This window comes from Mercenaria mercenaria, chromosome 7 (assembly GCF_021730395.1).
Source record: "Mercenaria mercenaria strain notata chromosome 7, MADL_Memer_1, whole genome shotgun sequence".
In the NCBI taxonomy this organism is placed as follows: domain Eukaryota; kingdom Metazoa; phylum Mollusca; class Bivalvia; order Venerida; family Veneridae; genus Mercenaria; species Mercenaria mercenaria.
In genome coordinates this window covers 79,304,411-79,319,359 of record NC_069367.1, presented here as the reverse complement: position 1 = coordinate 79,319,359, position 14,949 = coordinate 79,304,411, and positions in this window count along the sequence as shown.

Sequence of the window (14,949 nt, the reverse complement as noted above, 5' to 3'; positions counted from 1 at the left end):
CCTTTTTGAAGAGTATTCAATTCCTACTTTAAACCTACTTTGACTGCAATTTTCAGGGGGGCATAGGTTCATGCCCCACTGGGACCAAAATATTTTTCCTTATTTTCCTTTTTTACTAGTAAGTTTATACTTCTTTCCAGATTTTTGATTTATTGTACAAAAGTGGAAAACAATTTATTTGATAAGCGATTTATTGCTGTTCAAAGTGAATTCACCTCTGAAACAGAAGGGGCAGAGTTCATCTTTAAAAATACTGAGTTACATGCGGTAAAAGTTCACTATTTTGCCTTCATTCTTTAGAATACATATTGTGGAAGAAATGTAGGTAGGTTTTACTTCTGCCCCAAGGTTATTTTTTAATGAAGTGAGCAAAATTTAAAACAGACTCGCAGGATTCGACCTTAATTTTTCAATGCTGGAGTTAGAATTCTATCTCATTCAATCCGTTTACTTGAGTCACCCTAGAAAAATGATATTGACAGTTTTATTTTAAGTTTTATAATTGTTAACCAATATTTTGATGTTTCTTTCATAAAAATAATGGTAAAATGAATTCTGGACGTTTTGGATAAAGGCCGCCACTTTGAAATTTGTCTCTATTTGAGCTTGAGGAAATACCATAAATTACATAAAATTTATAAAAAAACGGCATAGTAAAAGTTTTTAAAATTTTGCAACAAAGTGCGAAGCACGGTCAACTGTAAGAATATACCAAGCAAATGCCATTTTTTAAACATTACTATTAGGGGCCTAATACCTTAAGGAAGTCGACGAATATCGACTACGAAACACTTCCTGGTGTAATAATGAGATCATTTAATAGGTATATCATTGTGATGGACACAACTATTATATTTTTCGTGTCAAATTCGTACTGGACATGCACAACTGGCGTATTGCCATTATATCTGTATCATTAATTTGATTTTTAAAATGTTCAAGACATTACTCGAAAGTTCAATAAATAAGACATTAGTTTCAACGTTTTTATTTTGCACTGATTGTAGCCTCATGAAAATCAATAAGGATATGTTCTGGAAACATAAAACACAAGCAAGCAAACTGATAGGTTGATGTTAGTATCATATACAACACCTCGCACACCACTAGCACCAGCCTGGATGAAATTCTATCATTTAATTGAATTGAGTCTACGTTAATTACCCTAAATGACTGTGTCTTAGATGTCTACAAGTATTCGCACAATGGTATATGATTCGCCAACATGAAATCGCATCTTAAAGATGTACGCACGTATTTAGAGTATAACATACTGACTTAATGTTGGGGTTAGGTTTAACATAGGTTTAATAGTGTTTATTCAATGCGTGTGTGCATTCAGTGTGGAGGAACTAATGCCGTCCTATAGAATTACGGAAATCACGATCACTACTTAATGCTTCAATTACACTTTTATTATGACAAACATCAATGATTTTCATCAATAACAAACAAGAATATAAATCATCATTATTATCATATACATGCCATTCTTATTTCACTGATAACATCATCATGAAAACATTTTTCATCCCTATCAACATCATCATCAAGACCATCCTGTCATCAAAAACATCATCATCATCATAAGCATCATTATTACCATAATCACCCTCAGCAGCGGCAATAGAAAAATATGACAAAAAAAACCCGGAAAAACTACGTGTCATTTTCCTCCCCCTTACTCAATTAAACAAAATACGATTATCATCATCATCAGCAGCATCATTAGCGCTATTTACATCATCATCAGCATTAAACAAAACACTGACAAAGGGCATATCAGCATATTTGCATATACATCATCCTGAAATAACGCAGCAAAAACTATCATCATCATCAGTATCTGCACCATTTTCAGCTACGTTCCATCATCAAATAATCAATATATATGATATGAAAAAGACATGATTTTGACTCCAAAATCTCGTCCCAGACTCAACTCCATATTTTGTCGTATACCTCATCAAGTTACTGCAAAAGACCTCTACTACATTTTTATTACATGTATGATTTCTCCCATCTGACAGCAATAGTTAAAGAAGAATTCTGAAACGACAAAAAACAAATAACCAATATACACATAGGAGAAAATCAATCAACGGTTATTTTGCGGTAACCCATGCGCGGAGAAAGTAGTGACGTCAGCCTCTATGTATAAAATGATCCAGATGCGTAGCACGAAGTGTAGTTCATGTCAATAAAAGTAGTTACCACTTTTTTTAACACTGTTGATATTAGTATGTCGTGTTAGAATCGAAATAACAAAATTCCAAGTGTGATTTATCGTAGAATGACCAGAGTTTTTCGTTATCTTGCGAAACAATATATCAATCAGGCCTACGGCTATCGTGATATATTCTTACGCTTAAGAACTCAGAACATGAGTTATTTTACGATAAACCACACTTGGGAACTTATTATTTCTTAATTATACTGCAAACAATATCATCAAGCAACAGTTATTATTTGAAATAATGCCAAAATGCATTTATTTACATAAACCTTGTGATAAGTACATTTATGTTCTTCTAACAATCTCTAGAACAACTACAGTATAAAGCCGCTATTTAACGATGTCGGTTCCAATCAACTCTAGGTTGGGTTTCTCTTTCAAACAGGAGAACAATTCAGAAGTTGTTTATGGTCTACAAAGCAAAAAAATGGTCTTCTTCCCAATAAGTAGAAAACGTGTTCCCTTCATTTGTATCAGAAACGAGAAGTTATTCACTAAGAAATAGCAACAATCATACAACAGTAAACCGACGCACAGAGACATGCAATAAATCGTTTCTACCTTCTGCTACCGAAGTATGGAATACACTTGATATTACTGTTCTCGATTTAAATTCAGTAATATATTTAAATCAAATATGAAAGAGATAATTAAAGCGCCACAAGTACCTTAGCATTTTTTGTTCGGAAACAGGCTTTTTTGGTTCTACATGCGCGCAAGTAATTTGCATGGTGATCTGTTCAGGAACTATTTGAGGGAAACTTCGACATGTAATTGTGGATACCTATTTGAAGATGCTGATCGATATCGATTCCACTGTTTCTTAAAAATTCTTTAAACCTCAAAGAATTATACTCTTTGAACAAAATAGAATCTTTCATCCGCTAATTGTTAATCTATTATTTTTTGGTAGGGATTTGTTAAGCGTTGAAAATAATCAGAAAGTGTTTACAGCTGTTCAAAAAAATTATTAAAACTACCAAACGTTTTCAGAACACTTTACTTTATTTACTACTTGTATACGTTCTGCTGTCACTACTTCGCAAATATATATGTGGGTAAGGAACAATAAATGCTGTTTTAATGTTATGATCTTTATACTATTTTGTAGATGTGAATACGACATACAATACCAGTACCGTGAGTACGATCTAGCAATCTCCAAAGCATGACACCAGTTTGTATTGATAAAATCTATCAGATGATCCTTTGAAAGCATAGAACGCAACCAAGAAAAATGTTAGCAGACTCAATTTGATTGAGCCTGTTCATGAGAGGTAATGACAATAATGTTCAAGTTCAATAAAGTTCAAGTAGGCACTATTTATTTTAGTTATAGGTATAGCTAACTGCATCAAAGTACAGTCTTAAAACTATTTAAGATATCATTTTGTAAACAAAGAGTTATTTGACCTGAAAAATATTTGGACAACTCCGTTAAAACTTTATTGTAGGTGATTATGTACAAATTACCTCATGCACTTTTTACAACTAGTCACGAAACAATCGTGCATAATTAGTTTAAGGGTCAGTACTTTGAAAAGAAAAATATGTAAAGATTATATCTTTTAATGCCTTGGGGGAGAAGTGTAACATATTAGTGTTGAAATTTGTCACCAAACAGACGATTTCTTTTAAATGTTAAAACCCTCAGAATTTCACAAGGAAAAATATGTTGACAAAGCAATTGCTTGAAAGAGATCGATATACTACCCATATATATGCGTCAAAGTATATAAAAATACCTAGAAATATGAGAAAATCAAAGAAAATAGTTTCAGGAATGTTAGATGCATGACATCGTTATTCTGTAGAGCAGGTAAAATAGACAGCTTACTTTTCCATTGCCCTTACATAACATGGACAGGATTATGATTGACAAACGGTGTTAACTAAATAGTTTCACTCTATAAATAGATTGTTTCCGTTGCGTAAAGAGAGCCTAGGGTAAGTCTCGCAATTAAGCCATCTTCTAGATCAACGTCACTTGGATATTGTATACTCATCACCAACATTTTGTTGAGACTGCTCGCGGTGAGCTCCTGTCGTGGAAATTATGGTTGGTATATACGTGCTTTCGTACTTGCGTTACTGTGTACGTCCACCGGACATTTTGACCATCAATAAGCAATGTATCTTATATTCTCCAGTAATGTTGTCCTTTATGAGTGTCACATGCAGATCACGGTCACACTTGTGAGTCTAATGTTATGTCAATTTTTGTGCGCAACCTTAATTTAGGAGAAATAATTGTCTCAATAAGATTGACTGTCGGCACAAGCCCGATACTCCTCTGTGAAAGTTATTGGTCAAATGACATTCTAAAGCTTTTCTTGGCCGTAACTGTGATGTAAAGGGAGCATTTTTGGCAGAAAATGCCTCCATGAAGGATCTTTTGTCACACCTTTTATTTCTCCACAATAATAGGGAATGTCAAGAGCACACTTAAGCGGTCAAATATCATAACTGAAAGAAAAATAGAAACTGTAGTGGAAATATATAGCAGACGGGTTGCTTCAAAATCTATTAACAAGTACAGTTTAATTTTATGAATGATATACAATGTGGATGAGTAGAGAAAGAGGGGAAAATCTAGGATGAATGTTAATTAGGGGACGCCACGTTTCAAAAACGCAACCTCTCCGGACTAAAAAAACGTTCACAAGACCAACAAACACACAGGCACGCACGCATTCCCACACAGAGACGCAGCAAAACAACCAAACACTGAGTACAAAAGAACAAACAAAGAAAAACAGAAGGACACTGTCTGTATCTGGTGTGCACCTAACCTCATCCAAGGTAAAAAAAAGAGGAGGGTACGTAAAAGTGGGAACCTAGGGATTTACGGATAGTAATACAATCGTCGACATAACATGTATAAGCGAAACGGACAAAAAGCAAGCTGAAAATAGCGGTACCGCCATGAAACGGTCAGTAACATATAAAGGATATGAGTTTTAAAATCAAACCCGCACTACCATTTCTTAAGCAACTTATACAAGACAGTGTAAATAGAATATTTTGAACGTTACTTTCATCTGCAAAATAGTATGAGGATAAAAAAAACCACACAATTTACTGGTCATCATCATAAACAATTCTTTGAACAAAAATGAAGAATATGTTATTGCTTTTCTACATAGAACAGATAGATATGTGTGAACATGACTAACAACGGCAACATATGTTTTGCTACCTCCGGAGACAACACGTAAGTATCTTGATCTTTAATTACAGGAATTAAATTATACGATAAGTATTTAAAAAAGCATAATCGCTACATTCCAGACTTAATACTTTATATGCATTAATTTGAAAAGTTCTAACTCTAAGCTGTATTAGTTTGTAGACTCCATTACTTTATCTGGGGACCAAACGTCGCTTTTCATGGAATTACACGCCACAACCCGTGTATCATTGAATGTTCCATGTTCACCGCCGTTTGAATACATCTGCGGATGTCTCTAAATTGCTTTTTGTACTTTTAACATGTGTAAATGTTGAGTTCCGCTCAACCCGAGGCTAGAGGGCGTGGACGGTAGCATGCATTTCCACTACCGTCCATGAACAGGCTCAATCAAACCGAGCCTGCAACATTTTTGTTTTTGTCGTGTTGAGCGACCTGTGAAGTTTCTACTTTTTCTATTCTAAAAGGCATCTCGTTAGAACAACCAAACAACAAAAAATGTCGTGTATATAACATCAAACAACAAAATATTGCTTGTACCAGAATATTTTTGCAATTGGAGGTTTAAGAAGCAGCAAATATATATCTTCAACAACAATATATTGTTATGTACTCGTTTAAAACTATAAACATCCTGCAAAGAGTTCGTTTTGTGCAAACTTGCACATTCACAGTAACGATTTTTTCGTCGGTTTGAACTGACTGTACCTCCAATAACTTTTTTTTAAAAACAAAGATAAAGACATCAGACTAAAATCCGAGTAAAGATAATTAATATGGCCACCAACTAGAAGTTATCGTTTAAAAATTCGTAGATAATTAAGTAACTTACTACTGAAAATGTGTTCTCTGGTATGTCAAAATGTAAACAAATGTCGCCATTTTTAACTGCAACTCGCCTTAAACAGCGAATAACAAAAGACGTCAATCACTCTGAAAACGTTCGCGTCATAGAAATTGAACAAACTATTAAGTGGTTGTTACATTAAATAATGTGTTCATTCCTCTAATACTTTCCCCAGCTAATGATTTAGTTACATGACTTAACGAATCTCAACTTGAAAATACACCTAAAACTTAAATGTGTGTAAATTATTTCTATTTATTGTCCTTGTATGTACAATCAAGTCTCCCCCATTTCTATAAATAACATTGTTAGTAAAATTTTAGCTTTAATAAAATAATGCAGTGAATCTTATAAGCCTTCTTTTGAATTGGGAAACTATACAGCATCATCTGCATAATTGATAAAGTTTATTACAAGCATCTATGTTTTGTGGTATATGCAACTATATGTCATTAAAACAAGGAAACAATCCTAAATCACAATGGAAAGGTTGGAAAAAGTATTCATATGTCGTACACAAACTTTAACATTTTCATTCATCAACTGTGGAACAGTAAGCAGTTTTGCAAAGCAACTGATAAACTTAAGGTTATCCTTCTATAACTTTTTGGGTCATTCGAATAAACTTTTTTATATAACAAAAAATACACCTCTTGACCAGCTAGACGGCAACTTTCTCTGCTCTACAGCTGAATAGTAATTGACACACTGTAATATCAATACTGAACTTAAATGTTCACATAGAATATTATTTAAAGGGAATTCCTATAGTTTTTTATGCGCATCTTTCTGCGCAGCCGACACTTTCTATGGAAAACTGAATTGAAGTCAACATTTATTGAAACATGTTACAGACAATCTTAAATATGAGGAATTTTGAATGAAATAACATTTTTGATAAGTTATATCAGTAATCAAATGTTGATACTGGTTTATGTTGTATTGACAAGTATCATGCCTGACAGGTATCCTGCTATTTTTGTGGTTGTGTTTTCACATCGCATTTTAGTACAAAGACAGTGTTGTTCATATAATGTAAGATAATTGACTTAGTACTGATACGACAATATCACCTTACAGATTATTTAGAATTCAGTTATAGAAAGAATTAAGAATTTTTAAAACTTTTTTTTTAACTTTTAGCAGACATACATGTAATCAATTTGGCCAGGTTCGCGCCATTTCCGTCCGAACAGGTGTTGTATTCTAGCGGTCTTAACATAAAATTTAGCCTGGTGACCCATACATTTTTAGCCATTTTTATGCTTACAATACAATTATCTATACACAAGAAGAAAAAGAAAAAATTCTATGAAAGAGTTTTTTCAAAATTTAAAAAAAATATTCTTCACTATGGGTATTTTTCATTGAAAAAAGTTCACAAAAGTAAATATGAAACAACATTTTTTTCCATTCTTACCCATTATTGTAAGGATAGAGTATTACAAATATGACTATAATATCAAATAAGTATATAATAAAATCTGTAAAAAGAAAAATCCGTATTGTGCTGCCTGGATGTATATTTTGGTTGGTATTATAAAAAAGCAGAAAATTATGAAAATGTTGAAAAATCGCTGGCAGTTTCAGCAACAGTGGGTGTGTTCAAAACAATTTTTCACAAAAACAAGCCTGGTGACCTATTGTTTTTATTTGTTCATTGTTTTCAGCACAAATTTTCCTATCATATATGTGAATTTAAAAAAATTCTATGAAAGGAAAAAAAATATAGGAATTCTCTTTAATGAACATGCATTATTTGGAGCGATATTGCGTTTAGCTCTTCTATGATGAAATATTATTTATGGGTGTATAGGATTATTATATGCCTACAGTCAAATGTTATGCTTGTCCAAGATTCAGTGATACATGTTTAGTAATACTAACTTATAAGACTACGGAATCACCACACGGATAAACCTTCAATATTCCTGGGACAACTGTGTTGTTTCTTGTCCGAGTACCAAGTTTCAGTCAAAAGAGCGAAATCAATTATCTCATCGCTGAGGTATTGGCCCACAAAATCATCTTTGTTCACAACAGATCTACAGTTCAGAGTAATGCATTATACATGTTCGCGTATATTTTTGCTTGCATTTCTTAGGGTATATCAAATTTTTAAAGTTCATATCATTTTGTATAGGAATTACTTTACTTTTACCACCTCGTTTACTTCTGTGTGTATTCTTTTTACAGGCTATATTGTGTAGTTAATAATCCTATATGCCGCAGGGTCTAGTTTTCCTAATCCGCTATTGCAGCGCTGCTTCGGTTGGTTTATGATCTTCTAAGTGGTATGGAGAAAAAGGAAGTCACGGGCCTTATTGCAATTGACTTGAGTGCAGCATTTGACACTGTCGACCATGACATTCTTATAGATATCATAAAAACACAGTATGGTGTCGTGTCTGTGAAACAGCTATTAAATGGGTAGACTCCTACTTAAGGCCTCGTACTTGTAAAATTAATACCACAATGTATATTCATCAGACCTCCATCTTGAAAGCAGTGTGCCCAAAGGCAGTTGCCTTGATTCGTCATTGTATCTCACCTATGTTGGAACTCTTTTTGATGTCATTCCAAAATCTTTATCAGTCTACGGTTTTGCTGATGATCATATAGCAAATAAAAGTTTACGTGCAACACCTGTTTCCACAGAATCACAAGCGATCGGAGACCTTGAACGGTGCACATTTATAATCAATGACTGTATGAATAGAAACAAACTGAAAATGAACACTTCAAAAACTGAATTTATTATGTTTGGTAGCGGACCCCAGTTGAACAAATGTTTCACACATTCGAATAACATTGCTGGTGATGATATCAAACGTGAAAACACAACACAATTAGATATCTCGGTGCATTTCTTGACGAAACCTTGAACTTAAAGGAACATGTAAATCGCAAATGTCGTACAGCAATGGTTAATTACCTACGAAGTAAGAACATCCGAAAATATTTACCAAAAGCAGCCACTGAAATTTTAGCATTGTCTCTAGTTATTTCTCATCTGGATTATTGCAATGTCATACTGTATGGTGTAACTAACAGTGAGGTGCGTAAGATGCAACGTATTCAAAACATGTGCGCAAAACTTGTCCTTAACAGACGGAAATTTGACAGTTCTAAACAACCATTGTATGACCTAATTTGGTTGCCGGCGAAAGCAAGGATTGAGTTCAAGATACATATTTTTATGTATAGCTTTCACATTGGCAGAGCACCAATGTATTTAACAGAATTGCTTACACAGTATACTCCTAGTAGACAAGGTTTCAGATCAAAACATTCAATGAAAGCAGTTTCTGTACTTTCGGTCCAAAACTGTGGAATGAACTGCCGTTAGAACTACGCAAAAGTACTTCACTTGACACATTAAAAAATCTTAAGACACTGTATTTCAGAGACTTCGTGTCTTTAAACCTCTATGCAGACCGTCTGGGCGTACCACTCCCGCTTTCATAGCTTTGGGTATTGTTTAATCACCCCTTGGATATGGTGCCTGCTTTTTAATTTTGTCTTTTGGCAGTTCCTGTGATATGCAGGCTCCATAACCTCAGATCCCCTTTCTAAATTCCAGTTTGTTTAGTTCTGCTCATTGTTTTCTCGTTTAGGGCAAACCCATTATTTTAACTGGGGACCATACGCCGCTTTTCATGGAATTACACACTAGTGTAGCATTGAAGATTCCATGTGTCCCGCCGTATGAACACATCTGCGGATGTCTCTAAATTGTTTTATGTACTTTTAGCATGTGTAAATGTTGAGTTCTGCTCAACCCGGGGTTAGAGGGCGTGGACGGTAGCATACATTTCCACTACCGTCCATGAACAGGCTCAATCAAACCGAGCCTGCAACATTTTCGTTTTTGTTGTGTTGAGCGACCTGTGGAGTTTCCACTTATTCTTTTTTATGCACTGGTATTCCCAGTGGGGGTAAAACAACCTCAGGGGGAAGTGTGTGGTCATGACTTTTGTTTTAATAAGGTTGTTATGATTGTTATTATAATCATTTTTTTCATACCACTTATGTCTGTATGTTCTTTTAAATGCAGACTTCAGATACCTGCGTTGTCTTTGCTGAAAAGGGTTGTCTGGTAATGCTCATACTAACATTCTTTTCACTATTTTATCTAACATATGTAGAAAATTATTCTGTTGCAGTGTTTTGATGCCAGACCTCCTATGAAGTTCCTGAACCATTTGACATCAGTATAATACTGATATGGTAGATAGCGCCAATCTGTGAATATGTCAAATTTCTTTCTAGAAGTGTTAACTACATACTCGCGCAGTTGTTTCTCAAGAAAGGCGGACATCGGTTCACATTCATTCTTTTATCATTTGCTGGCGATGAAATCCATACGTTAAGCAGTTTGCAGCTACCAATAATCCAGACCAAGCTATTAAGTCGTGTGGGCAGAAACTGCGATTCCCAGTGTAACACCGCAGAATGACGGCTAGGTTCCGGTAAGCGATTTACACAGTTTCCATAAGGGCACTTCCCTCGAATAGAAGTTTTTCTGAAAGCTTTATGTCTGGTCCTAATGTATTTAGCCAGGACTGTAGTGTTTTGTTGTCTGTAACTGCTTGACAGTTTCAAGTGTACCTTGAGTTGTGTCTTGAGTTGTGTCTGGCTCGTTAGAGTTTTTGGCCTTCCGTTCATGCCTACTTGCAAGATGACGCGGATCAGCTTGACGTTTGATGTTCCAGGCATTGCCTGGCTTTGTCGAAGAAATCATTCATTTTGAAATGGGCTGTGACGTATGGATCTGTTTTATTTACAGTAATTGTCTATGATAAAATAAAATATTTGTGTTTGCTTGAGGGTTCTGACCTCTATGTCATTAAAATGTCCATTTTTCTGTAATTGTAGCGGGCAAGTTATGCATTTTTCACTAAAGTTTGCCTATTTGTTTTAGTAAATACTTATTTAGATACATCATTTTACAAAATAAATAGGCTTAAAGTTACATAAACATGCTATAAGAACAATTGGTGACATCACAGTTGATTTCATGGAATTGAATTTTCAGAAGAAAGTCACATTTTGTTATGTGCCTTTTTCCTTAAAAATCCCAGTTTCCGAGCCAATTGATCCGCAAAGTAGGTCTAATGTTTGAAATGTTTCTGCGGTACAGAATTCTCTTTGCAATGAGAATGTCTTGTATAATTTTTCTCGCAAGACCCTAAGTTACAAGATTTTGAGGGACAAATTTAGCAAAAAGATTTATGTGTCACCCCGTTATTGAAGTACTTCCTGGTCGTTGTATCCTAGGAAGTAGTTCTTTTTTTTTTTTTATTAAATATTTTTATTTCTCTATGTTCACAAAGAAATATTTTCATTTTCCACACACACACACACACACACACACACACACACACACACACATGTATACCTGAACAAAAACAACAGCAATATAAAAAACTTACACACATCCATACATATATGCATATGCACACACCCACACACGACTGTATTCACAAAAAATATGCATATGCAGATATCAGCAGGTATAATGATAATGAAAAAAGAATTACAAAAAAAAAAAAAAAGAAGATACATCTACCGCAACTCTTGAAGTTTTCTTGTTGTTTTTTATAATATTTAATTTAAAAAGACTGCATAGGATAGGATATCTTTCCATTTCTGATAATGTTTTTCTATTTTGTCGTGCTGCAATGCTATACAGCTTTCGATTTCAAGTCTACTCCAAAGATATTTTAGAAATAAATTTAAATTTGGTGTACATTTTCTTACTTTACAATTATAAATATAATATTTTGCTACTAGAAGAATAAAATTTTTCGCGTCCTTTTGTTTGTCTTTTTCTGTGATTAAGAAAGAAATAGTAGAGCAGTTAAGATCTAAATGGAAGTTTCGTTCATGAAAGTAACTTTTAAGCTCCCCCCAAAATTTTTGTGCGCATGGTCATTCCCAAAATAAGTGTTCGATTGATTCAACATTCATTGAACAGAAGTCACATATATTCGATACGACCTTTTTTTGTTTTAGCATACTTTTATTTGTCGCGATTATTCTGTGCAGATATTTAAATTGAAAATTTCTATATTTACTATCTATACTTGATGTTAGTATATTTTTATATATTTGTTTCCATTTTAAATCTGCATTTGGTATGATGTTTTTCCATTTATTTTCTGCCGTGTTCGGAGACATTTTATCATTTTTCATTTGATGTTCATACAAGTATTTATTTGTTTTCTCTACATTCAAAATTTTTTTTAAAATGTCTTTGTTTGGTGTATCATTTCTAATATTGTCTGTTTTAATTTTACTTTTTATTTCCTTTGGTATGCATCTAACTAAAGTCATATACTTAAGATAATCTCCACTTGGAATATTATATATCTCTTTGATATTGTCAAATGAATACATCTGATTAATTCTAAAATCATATAAATGTTCTAGGTATATAATTCCCCTTTCAAACCAAGATTTATAAAAAAGGGTTTTGTTGTTCGTTTTTACTTTGCAGTTATTCCATATTATTTCCTTGTTTGGGTTTATGCATTCGGGAATTAGTTTGACTTTATTCCATGATAAAATGATATCTCTTAGAAACGGACAGTGTTTAAAATTTTCTTGTATATCCTTTTCATTTATTTGACACTCAAATATTAAGTTTCCACCAAGTTTTTCCAACTTAGATTGATATATAGATTTTATAAAAGAGTCATGTTCATTATTTATAAATTTCTTTACCCAACTAGCTTTTGTAGAGTATATAAATTTATGAAGGTCAATCATTTTTATACCACCATTTAAGTAGTCTTTCTTCAATGTATCTCTTTTTATTTTGTCCGGCTTTCCATCCCATATAAAGTCAAACATACATTTTTCTAAAGATGTTATTGTCTTTATATTTGGGGATGGTAAAACAGAAATATAGTATATCAATTTTTAGAGAGCAAAAGATTTAATAACTGTAACTTTACCAAGCAGGGTTAATTTTCTGTTTTGCCATTGCTTAAGACAATTTTTAAATGATTCAATTTGTGGTTCAAGATTTTTTTGATATGATAGGTTAGTGTTTGTGTAGAAAGTTATTCCTAATGATTTTGCGCTATCTGAGGTCCAGTGAAAATTTCGATTTTGACAGTATTAAACATCAGAGTTGCATAAAGAGCCTGCTTTTAGCACATGGCATTTGCTTTCGTTCTTCGAAATTTGAAATTTAGAAGTTCCCAATTTGAAGCCATCCCTACTTGACTTGTAAAATTCCAAATGTATTTATTGACACTGTACATTTTTGTGTCATTTCTGATGTCTTTTACAGTTGTTTTGTCTTCGTTTTTTTAGGACTACATTTCTGTGCGGAAGGATTAAAAAATCTAATCCAGACTGGCGGCCATGACGGATGTTTGTGGGAAATTTGAACATTGTCTGAATACTTCGATGTGTAGCAAATAAATCATTGTTGATAGTGTGTGTGTGTGGCGTGTGCGAGTGTTGTTCGTGTGTGCCTTCGGGGAGGCAGCGTTTTTGGAACGTGGCTTTCCCTGTTGGATATTCTTCCTTGTTTTTTTCTATGCTATATTCACAAGGATAGTGTTACTCTTCAGAAATACAGAGCTGTCAAATTGAATACTGTAAATTTGTTGTGAAATTCACAATCCACGTCCAAAAGTGCTTGTTTTACTATACAGCAAAGAAGGAGAAATTGTACCGGGCCGACGTCAGAATATCCGATATTAATAATTTTTATGGAAACGGGTGCAGAAAACCAAAATAGCGCTTTAGCTCATGAGATGAATATGTTAACGGGTAATACGAAACAAAAAAAAAGCACTTGCGAAGAAAACCGAAATATGCATTTGCACGTGAGATAATAAGAGAATATTGCGAATATGATATAATATTTGATTTAAACCAATGGGAATTTGCATTGAGCATTTAGCATTTACGCGATGTATAACTGATAATAAAATTAGGTCTTTTTCGCCACTGCGCCTTAGTCAATACTTAGTCTAGCAAAATATCATTTAAAAACAATATAAAAATGAGACAAAATAATGATTCTCAATACTTTAAACACAATATGACATAAAACGACATGCTATTAGTTACACAGCGTGTTGGTGACAGGATACGGGATATACGCTGTCAAGGAAATCCATATCTATGGATTTTCGAGACAGTGAATATCCCATATTCTGTCACCAACAAGCTGTGTAACGATTTTATCTTGCCAACTACCCTTTACTTCCGTGCTATAATCAACACATTTTGCAAATTTTACAAATATACTTACAGTACAGACTGGAATCCTGCGATCATTTGTTTGGTCATCATGTTTTGTTTATAGTTGATTAACACCATGCACAATGAACTGTATTTTGACTGAATCACAAAACACAAAAGCTCATTCATACAGATTATGAACTGGTTTTGATCAGAAACACAAACAACTTTTTATTCAATCGGATCATCCTTCCGAAAATCATCAGATTTCACGATGTCAGAATATCTTGAAATTTCGGCTTTCATCCTGTTTCTTGTTAAGTCCTTTATCTTGCACGTAGACGTTACTTGTGCGGGAAAAGCTGTGTAATGTCAGAAAAACTTTTTTTTTTCTAAATCATGAAATAAATCATGAAATAAACGATATCCACAAAAGACAAACTTTTCCTTTTTTACATAGTCGTGTAG